This window comes from Salvelinus sp. IW2-2015, linkage group LG2 (genome assembly GCF_002910315.2).
Source record: "Salvelinus sp. IW2-2015 linkage group LG2, ASM291031v2, whole genome shotgun sequence".
Taxonomy (NCBI): domain Eukaryota; kingdom Metazoa; phylum Chordata; class Actinopteri; order Salmoniformes; family Salmonidae; genus Salvelinus; species Salvelinus sp. IW2-2015.
Genome location: NC_036839.1, coordinates 18,856,992 through 18,868,306, shown reverse-complemented (window position 1 = coordinate 18,868,306; position 11,315 = coordinate 18,856,992). Strand labels below are relative to the sequence as shown.

General features: G+C 42.4%; 1 non-coding gene across 1 annotated transcript; it reads right to left on the bottom strand.

The window, feature by feature from the left end:
* Positions 1-8,994: 8,994 nt before the first annotated feature.
* Positions 8,995-9,046, bottom strand: LOC111980440 (U7 small nuclear RNA). The gene has a single exon (XR_002879467.1). It is a non-coding gene; the product is annotated as a U7 small nuclear RNA (small nuclear RNA).
* Positions 9,047-11,315: the final 2,269 nt, after the last annotated feature.

Here is an 11,315-nt window from a genome sequence, read left to right as displayed (position 1 = left end):
CTAGGTATTGAGTTTATTCTTGTTAGAACCAAGTATTGAGTTTATTTGTTATAATTAATTGGTATTATATTTAACAGGTGATTGAATTGCTCCTAAATTGTAATATTAATGCATTTCTTTTGAAGAAATATTTATTTAATGTATAAATGAATAAGTTGGTTTACATTTAAGTTTAAGTTTTGACCAATAGGGTTGCTTGTTAAGCTGTGGCCAATGGGAGAGTTGACCTGGTTAACGGGAGGTCTGGGAAGGGAAAAAAGAGAGGGAGTGTCACGTTCGTCGTAATGTGGAAGAGAGGAGGACCAAGGCGCAGCGCGATTCTTCTATTTATTTCACACGAAACGAAGAACACTTAAACAAACTAATCAAAACAACAAAACGAACGTGACGCTATGTATATAAAGTGCAGACACAAGCAACCAATACATAGACAATAACCCACGAAATCCCTAAAGAATATGGCTGCCTAAATATGGTTCCCAATCAGGGACAATGATAAACAGCTGCCTCTAATTGAGAACCAATCTAGGCAACCATAGACATACAAACACCTAGACTAGAAAACACCCCATAAACATACAAAACCCCTAGACAAGACAAAACACATAAATCCCCCATTCACACCCTGACCTAACCAAAATAATAAAGAAAACAAAGATAACTAAGGCCAGGGCGTGACAGGGAGAGAGAAATTGAGAAAAGGATGGACTTTTACATTAGGACCGTTGGTAAAGAAAAATGATAAAAAAAGACGACAAAACTAGAACAGAACCCATACCTACTAAGACATGAAGGGAAATACCGATTTTTATTTTATAAGAGAGTTATTCTACGTAAGTTAATATCGTGAGAGTCAAATTCGAGCCTGGTGAGAGAATTATAATAGCATGGTATTTTTTCACTGTAATAACTACTGTAAATTGGACAGTGCAGTTAGATGAACAAGAATTGAAGCTTTCTGCCCATATAAGATATGTCTACGTCCTGGAAAGTTTGCTGTTACTTACAACGTCATTCTAGTCACAGTAGCGCACGTTAGCATCAACCATCCCGGTATAGGGACACCGATCCCATAGAGGATATCTACTTGGTGAAATACCACAGTGTGCCATCAAAGCAGCAAAATTTGCACATCGTTACAACACTGTATGTAGACATAATATGACACTGCTGTTCATTTTTATTGTTTATTTCACTTTTGGTTAATATCTAGTATACTTGCTTTGGCAATGTTAACATATGTTTCCCATGCTAATAAAGCACTTACATTGAAATGTGTGAGAGAGAGAGAGAGAGAGAGAGCCACGCCAGGGCACTGAACTCTATTCACTAGTAATCCGCTGCATTCCGACGGCTACATAGCCTCTCCTAAACACCCCTACACCCATAGACAGCTGGACTAAGACCAGCTGACTGGTTGCTATGTCAACCTCTTGCACCCGTTCATCCTGAAACAAATCGGGCTGACCACAACAATCCCCCTTTAATCCAATCCCCAGTCTGCCAGTCCAAAGTCATAGAATAAGGGCCCAGACTTTTTAGATGTTTTTGAGCTGTAGTTCTGCTCACACCATGAATTGTATCATTAGACAATTCCAAATACAATTCTCCACTTTCTACAACAAGGTAATGACATCTCTACAGACCCAAACAAACTGACAATTAGACAAACTCCTTGCTTTCATTTACATTCTTTCTGCTCTATCCCAAACCTCTCTGTTGGTCTGGCTGCCGGGGAAACAACTCTGCTGATCCACTCGCCAGACAGAGAAAGGAAATCGATAGAAGGCTATATCTAGCATTACTCCTCACTACTCTTCAGAGGCTGGTTATAGAAGTGCTGGAGCACTAACATCAGTCTTGCATTGCCACAATACAATACTATAATGGCTCTATGTTTCCTTGAAAAGACAGACAAATATAAGAAATTCTCTCTGCATATTTTTTTTCTTCCCTGCCAAYAAGTGATAATGACTTCTTCTTGATATCCTCATCTCGCACATGGGAGGTGCGATTCTGGTAATCGCACTTCCGAACTGTTGATATCTCCTCTTTACACGTTGGCTTCTTTTTCCACTCTCCACATATCCACGACAACCGTCTGCTGTCAGCAAAAAACAAAGACTTAACTAAGATTAGGGAAACACACACTGTGGGGATGGAAATATAACAGCCAGCCAGTGAATTGGGAAAACAAACTGAAGTCCAATATGTACGCTGCTCAAGAAGCCCCATGTCTGCGTAAATTGTAAAGCGTGTGGATATGGATATAAAACTCCCAGACCATCCGTTTCTCATTCTTGGAAAATCAAAGGCTTCTGTATGAATCAGTGTGTTTTCTATAAGAACGTAATGGCCGCTTTTTGCTCAATTTGCACATCAGCATGAGGTCCTGAGAGGGATTTATATGAGAGATATAGAGGAAGACCAATCCTAGTGTAATCATCAATTATGCATCTGACATACTGGGCATACATTTCACTCCTCTGGTCCATCAGTGGTCAGACCCCAGAGGGTGAACAAAAAAGCTTTAGGACAGCAGTTCAATCTGGAAGTTTCAAATCCTTGCCAATTGGTTATCACAGTACAGCTCAATCTTTCAATCTGGGGCCAATCTGAAATGGTATGCATAGTGCAAAAAGTATATTGTGCCAAAAATAGTGCACTCTGTAGGAAATAGGGTGCCACTTTGGACCGAACCTGGGTGTCCCAGATCCTAGCCGAAGGGTCATCATGACAAGCCACAAGCTCCTGCCCACACAGACACTCACATACACTTACTGCACACAGTGACTAGCTCTCCAAAGACAACGCTACATTTTCTCAGACCAAACAAAACCCTGAGATGTTTTCATTTGTCTCACCAGCAAGCCAGCACGACGCATCTGTTGCTCCTTCCGTAAACACACTGGCCTGTAAAAGCTTTCCACTCAACTTCTCTACTGCTCTGCCTGGACTGGTATTATGGCCAGGTATTATGGTATTTCTTTGAAAATCAAGGTTGGTCAGGATGGAATTAAAACAGATGGCCACTTCAACAGATGTGAGACAACTCATGAACACATTTGACATCTTGATATCTATTATGATGCGCGTTGTTGTTTGTTGAACCATGCCTTTACAGTACCATAAGAATGTATAATGATTGTTATTTCATTTATATGTAAATAATGTTCATTCATTTCACTACAATGTAGCTCAGGGTTACAAGTCAGAGATTGGACCAGTCAGGGGGGTCAGGGTGTGATCTCTAGGGGTTAAAGGTTAAAAACACATTCTGGGTTCATTTCACTGCCATTACATCCCCTTGTCTCTGTCAGAGACGGATGACTTACATGTGACATGTAACATGTGGTTCAATATTAATAATGGATGTCATTGTGCTGTCTAGTGTGCGATCCCGCTGCCTGCCATCACAAATGGGTTTCCACCATCCAGACAAGTGCTTCCAAAGCCTACATGTGCCTCCAATTCTGTACTGTGATGGACACTCTCCTCCATGCTAGCTTTGACCTCTCCCCCACACTAGTGTGAAAGGTCGGGGGCTCTGGTCCTGCCACTACAACAACAGATACTTTCAGCTTTTTCACAAATGTTGTTCAAAGTCTACACACACACAAAACCACACCCACGGACTCCTCTGGGACATATATAGAGGGACTCACTCTCATGTTAATCTAATTTCAACTCTGACAAACTAGTTACATTAAATCTACTGATCTGGAACCAGACCTCTCAAAAGGAAAGTAAGAGGAAACAAAACGTGTAGCAGAATCTACACTACACCATCTAATTTACAAGAAAGGGTAGCGTGAGAGCATCAGAACATTGTTTTCACAGCTGAACCATTTCATTCTATTCCACAGTCATTCCTTGGTTTGAATATCATCATCTTTCACACCGGTTTCACTAAACTACGTATCCCACAGAAATGCTACAATCATTATTTTTCACAGTAACAGACTGACAGAGAGCAAAGTCAATTATTTGGGGTTAGTGTCCAAATCCATCCCTCCCACCCAATCACTCCCCTTCATGGTTGAACCTTGTGTTTAATGGACCTTGTTACAACTCTCTGTCTCTACTCAAGTGCTGCATTAAATGGAGCGTCCAAGTTATTTTGGCACCGACCGCCTGTATCTCTGCATTTGATAACCGGAAGAGAAGGGCATGTCACAGCCAATTGTTAAACGGCCCTGATTCTGTTCTGCAGCTTTCATGTCTGCTAATGAAAATAACTTAACAACAACCACATTAATCACACTGGTAATGAATCCCAGTTAACATATTTGTTATGTGACTACTTAAAGGAGGATCTTAATTGGATACATTCAAGCTGCAGATTTGAACTGTTCCAGCTGTTATCCTGTTTCTTGGCCCATCGATTATTGCGTAGGATTTAAACTCCTCTCCTCATGAACACCCGAGAAGATCTACCACCGGAGAAAACCACTCACTGAAAAAGGAAAGCATTTGTTTGTGAATGTAAATATATCAACCTATTGCTATACATTTTAATGTAAAGCAAACAAGAACTCACAGGAAGTTGCAACACCGTGATAACATTAGAATGCTATATATCAACTCTAAGAGAACTCTAACAAACAAGTGAAACAGTTTAGGGTTATTCTTCAAGTTGCCAAGCACTAGCGACCCTCTAAATCTCTAAAGGTTGGTYGGGTTCAGCATGGCCAAATGTTGTTTGTTTACCCAGCTCAAACAGGTCCTCAATGACCTCTCACCTCTGTCCTCTAACCCCTGACCACTACCCACCCCCGGCTGAAAAGCACTTCTCCAGAAGGACTCTGGTCAGGGCCTGTGGAATCCTGCCACATTACTTTTCACCAGCCGGCGCATTCTGAAAGGTGAACCCTGACCTCTCCTCCAATAGGAATTTTTCACCATGTTCCCCACAGAATGAACTGAGTGTGGCATTTAGCACACGGCTCCCAGGGAGGGAGTTCCGGCAGAGACGGRAGAGACAAGGACAAATGAGTTACTCAGAGAAAGTGCAAGGTCACAAGATAGTGCTGTTCATTATAGTCGCTATGTTATGCAACAAGTCAGAATGGACTGAGGGGAGACCAGAGCTCAGCTTAAATTATTTGGATAAAGTCTTAAAAACAGTAAAAACATGGTTTAAAAGGTGTTTTTGTGTTTGCAGCTTGGCTTTGAACAATAGAAACAAAGTGAGCGAAGATTGCATTTATTTCCAAAGGGAATTCTGAGATGGTGAAAAGATACACAGTATCCAGTGATATGTACAGTAGATCTTTCTTTTTGGAAATGCTGTAGAACCAAAGTGTACTGCAGCAGGAAAATGTCTGTTTCATTTCTTATATTAAGGTCACACAGGCTTTGATGCAAACACATCACTTCAAACTCAGCGTACATCATGAGATTATGACAGTTTAGTCTTTGTGGAGCCATTTCAACACACTTTGGTTACACGTGGGGAAATGTTTCAATGTCTGTCATAAACATGCCATTTCTCCATAAGAAATAACTGCTCAGCAGAAAATTGACATTGGGAACAAAAATTGTTTAAAATGTGTGATGAAAATTTGTGTGAAAAGTGCTATAAGAAATAAAGGGGCAGGGACTGTCCTTACAGAACATTTTCTAGAAGTGGAACAATTGTTTAGCAATGGTTTGTCTATGTAAACGGATCCAATGCACTAAAGTGAGTCTGGCTTAGATTTAAGACTATAGTGAGGTCAGTGAAGCTCGTTCAGAAATAGCTCTTTCATTCAGTCAGGAGAGAAAATACCTTAGTACAAAGGCTCCTGTTGTAAACCACACACCTGGCAAGGCAACTGATCAAAGCACTAGAGTTCAGGCCCAGGTGTGAGACAATAAGGCAATAAACCTATCAAACTGGACAGATTTACGAACAAACGTGCTGTGTGTTGATGTGTGTGTGTGTGTGTGTGTGTGCCTGCGTGCCTGCGTGTGTATGTATCATAGCCGGTGAGTAGGTGTACTTTCTGCAGCAGTAGACAGCTTGTCTGCTTGTGAAAGTCAGTGAACCACGCAAAACAGAGTGGCTACAGACATGAACCAACCCACTGTGACTGCTGCAGTTCCAGCCAATGGGCTGGACCTCACGTCACCTTGCCTCTGGGTGACCTGCTCCAAACACAATTCGCCACAATGTTCTAAGTCTGTCTGCCACGTTTCAAACTATGTTGCAGGTTGTTCCACAGGGACATGGATGAAGTCATACTGTACACATCAAAGGGAAATCTGGTCATAGGTCATGTACAGTACGTAGATGGAGCTGCAGGTCAGAGGAGAAAAGGACATCACTCCATGTTGGGAAGACAAAATTGTCAAAGATTATCAAAGATAAGGCAAACAACATTAATAAGTGTGTAAACACAAGAATATTATAAACTACTGTATCTTCTTTCAGATAGACTACCGGAGAATCCATACCAATTGAGGCCTCTCCATCTGTGCACACCTTGGCTGTTACGGATGGGAACACTGCTGTCATTCATGACCAGTTATGTTTAACCCAATCTGCTGCTTATCTTGRAGTCACATCTATGTCATCTGAGCAGAGATTAGGGAGAGAGGCGAAAGACGGGGAAAGAGAAAGTGGTGCAGTGCGTGTATTTGATACACATTCACATAAAAATTAAATGGACAAATGTTTTCTTATTTGAGATGAACTACCATTGGTTCTCTGACAAGTTATGCTAAAATGAGGTGATACTGTAAATCCTTATAAAAACCAAATCCCTTTTACAATTAGTGAAGCTAGTAGACTATAGTAGAGTATCAACTAAACTGGCCAAGCATAAGAAAGTTGACCAGATAGGATATGTGTCCATTTCAATTAATTAATAGGTGCTTGCTGCTTGCTTGCTGCGCAGACCATCTGTCACGCCCTGAGAGAGCCTTTTTATGTCTCTAGTTGGTTTGGTCAGGGTGTGATTTGGGGTGGGCATTCTATGCTTTGTTTTCTATGTTTCTTTATTTCTATGTTTTGGCCGGGTATGGTTCTCAATCAGGGACAGCTGTCTATCGTTGTCTCTGATTGGGAATCATACTTAGGTAGCCCTTTTCCCTCCTTTCAGTGTGGGTAGTTAACTTTGTTAGAGGCTTCTTAGCCCTGTTAAGCTTCACGGTTGTTTTGTATTGTTTATTGTTTTGTTGGCGACATTCAAATAAAAAAGGAATATGTACGCTCACCACGCTGCACCTTGGTCTTCTTCCAGCATCGGCCGTGACACCATCATGAAAATGTGATTCCTCTATAAAGGCTTTCATTTCAACTGAGACCATTCCACAAGAAAGCTCCATGTCTTCCATCAAGATGTAAAGGACACCATCAGCCCTTAGCCAACTAGAGAAAAATAAACATTTTGTTTTCTTGTAGTAGAAGTAACAGAGGAAAACAGTGATTTGAAACCAAAACACTTGAATATTCTGTTGGTAAGAAGTGTGGATAAGTCAACAGAGATAACAATAGACAATACACATCTGTACCAGTCTGAGGAAGAATGAGGAAGGACTGAAATAAATCAGGAAAGTGAGAGAGCGAGACAGAGTGAGTGGGAGAAGAGAAGCGGAAGAAAACAGTGGCAACAAAGAGTCTGCTTCATTTCCATGTGAAAGAAGTTTCCCTGCTTGGCCCAGCAAGACTCATGGAAGGAAATCATTTTTGCCTCAGCTGTTGCTGGGCGCTTACTCAGTGAGAAATGAGGCAGGGCACGACACTACTGGGGTGTGTACCCCCCCCCACACACACACACTACTCCAAAATCCCCCTCCTGTTGCACCAACCCAACCATTCATACCCACCCACTCATTCCCCTCTGTCTCCACTGCAGTCATCCTTATCACTACCAACCACCTCATAAGACTGGTCAATACAATTTCAATTCCAATATAAGGCACTCTCAGGCTTTCCCAATAGGAGGTGAAGGCGGTAGAATAAATTGAGGAAACATGACACTTCAGATGTGTGGCTCGTATTTTCACCCAGCAAATGCAAGAAGTCCGATTGAAATGTATTAAGCTGCTGAGCTTGTCTACCGGGTGCAGAAAGTGCAGCAGTATGAGCACTTTAATCTGTTCTGTACCCACACATACATATCCGAACACACCAAAACACATTGACAACACAACCATAAAGGAGAATCCTCCCCTCTCCTTCTTGTACGTTTCATTTGTAGGTTTTCAGTGTGCACTTTAGCTGAGTGACCAGCCTCTGGCCCAGCCGATGACTGATGTTCCCAGTCAGCCATGTTGATCGGCCGCTTCCTTATTCAACGTTTGACAGGGTCCTTTTTGTCACCAGATTCAATGTATTATTCATCCACACATTGGCCCAGAGGGAAGGACAGGAGCAGAATAGATCCTGATTTCCCAGTGTGTGTGTGGGGGGTCGAGAGGAGAGTGTTGGTGCTAAGATGGATGTGCTGTAATGCTAGCTTTTGTCCATAGCGTAGTGTTAGCACAAGGTGCTAAGATGAATGGGTTGTAATGCTAACTTTTGTCCATAGCGTAGTGTTAGCACAAGGTGCTAAGATGAATGGGCTGTAATGCTAGCTTTTGTCCATAGCGTAGTGTTAGCACAAGGTGCTAAGATGAATGGGCTGTAATGCTTGCCTGTGTTAGCACATGTCCCAGAAGCCTCTTCTCTCACCATATAAAGAGGCATGATTCCCAGAGCACAGCTTTGTGCACYACTCTCTGACAGACTAAACTGTACACRAGCAGAAAACTTAATTCACTCTCCTCACTGAAAACACTGCAGTGGGATCTCCAAGTAGAAGGAGAGTGAAAAACATGGATGTAGTCTTATATGAATGCACACATACGCACACAAACATGCCCATATAAAAAAGGTACTATATTATACATTGGTCTAAATACTGTAGTATTACTATATTTACATACTATAGCATTCACTGTAGTGGTTTTGCGGACATTACTGTAGTATTTGATATGTTTTTGTTTTATTATTTTTGACACAGAAGTAGAGGCTTCTCCTTTAGGAAACCTACTGGAGAAATACCAAAAGAGCACATTTTCCATAACCTGTAMGTACAGTGCCTTCAGAAAGTATTTAGACCCCTTGACTTTTTCCACATTTTGTTATGTTACAGCCTTATTCTAAAATGGATTAAATTAAACAATTTCCTCAGCAATCTACACACAATGCCCCATAATGACAAAGCAAAAACAGGTTTTTCAAAATTTTTGCAAATCTATAACGATAAATAAAACCAGAAATATCGTATTTACATAAGTATTCAGACTCGAAATTGAACTCAGGTGCATCCTGTTTCCATTGATCATTCTTGAGATGTTTCTACAACTTGATTGGAGTCCACCTGTGGTAAATTCAATTGATWGGACATGATTTGGAWAGGCACACACCTGTCTATATAAGGTCCCACAGTTGTCKGTGCCTGTCAGAGAAAAAAKCAAGCCATGAGGTTAAAGGAATTGTCCGTAGAGCTCAGAGACAGGATTGTGTCGAGGCACAGATCTGGGGAATGGTACCAAAAAATGTCTGCAGCATTGAAGYTCCCCAAGAACACAGTGGCCTCCATCATTCTTAAATGGAAGAAGTTTGGAACCAACGAGACTCTTCCTAGACCTGGCCGCCRYGCCAAACAATCGGGGGAGAAGGACCTTGGTCAGGGAGGTGACCAAGAACCCAATGTTCACTCTGACAGAGCTCTAGAGTTCCTCTATGGYGAMAGGAGAACCTTCRKGAAGGACAACGATCTCTGCAGCACTCCACCAATCAGGCCTTTATGGTAAAGTYGCCAGACGGAAGCCACTCCTCAGTAGAAGGCACATGACAGCCTGCTTGGAGTTTGCCAAAAGGCACCTAAAGACTCTCAGGCCATGAGAAACAAGATTCTCTGGTCTGATGAAACAAGATTGAACTCGTTGGCCTGAATGCCAAGCGTCACGGCTGGAGGAAACCTTGCACCATCCCTACGGTGAAGCATGGTGGTGGCAGCATCATGCTGTMGAGATGTTTTTCAGCGGCAAGGACTGGGAGACTAGTCAGGAGTGAGGCAAAGATGAACGGAGCAAWGTACAGAGAGATCCTTCATGAAAASCYSRRRSYYYSKGSTTAGGACCTCAGACTGGGGTGAAGATTCACCTTCCAACAGGAGTTGCTTCAGGACAAGTCTCTGAATGTCCTTGGGTGGCCCAGCTAGAGCCCGGACTTGAAACCAATCTAACGTCTCTGGAGAGACCTGAAAATAGGTGTGCAGCAARYCTCCCCATCCATCTTGACAGAGCTTGAGAGGATCTGCAGAGATGAATGGGAGAAACTCTCCAAATACAGGTGTGCCAAGCTTGTAGCATCATACCCAAGAAGACTAGATGCTGTAATCACTGCCAAAAGTGCTTCAACAAAGTACTGTGTATGCTGTGTAGATTGATGAGTGGAAAAAACAAGTGAATCCATTTTAAAATAAGGCTGTAACCTTACAAAATGTGGAAAGGGAATCAAAGGGTCTGAATCTTTTCCAAGGCACTGTAGGTAGGTAGGTAGGTAGGTAGGTAGGTAGGTAGGTAGGTAGGTAGGTAGGACTGGGGTCTAAACATGTAATTCAGTGCTTCTGCTCTTTTCTATAATCTGTAAGAACACAATATGGTCTATATTTGGCATGTATGTTTCTCCCCCCCACACACACACGTATACCACACACACAGCATTTCCCACTAATCCTGATGCCAATCGAGAGGATTAAACAGTAGAGTGGGGGTGCCGTAGAGTTTACCCAAGACTTGCAGTCAGGGSTCTGTAAACACTTCATCCTCCCCCTGTGGCTCGGCGTGACTTGTACCTCCAGCCTTGACAGACTAGACTAGATGCCCTTGGCCATGTCTGGGAGTGTGCAGGCTGTAAGCCAGTGGAGGCTGCTGGTTTGATACCATTCAATTCACTCCATTCCAGCCATTATACTCCGTTCCAGACATTATTATGAGTCGTCCTCCCCTCAGCAGCCTTCACTGCAGTCAGCCATGTTGTGAGGAGAGCGAGAGCGAGAGAGAGAGAGATGATGATGATCTGGTGCTTCTGTCCCCAACCAAGGAGTGCCTACAGCAGCACCTAGATCTTCTGCACAGATTCCATCTAGACACCGTTGCCCTAGAGCACACAAAAAACTATACATACCTCAGCCTAAATGTCAGCGCCACAGGTAACTTCCATAAAGCTGTGAACGATCTGAGAGACAAGGCAAGAAGGGCCTTCTATGCCATCAAAAGGAACATCAAATTCAACATAACAATTAGGAACTGGCTAAAATACTTGAATCAGTCATTGA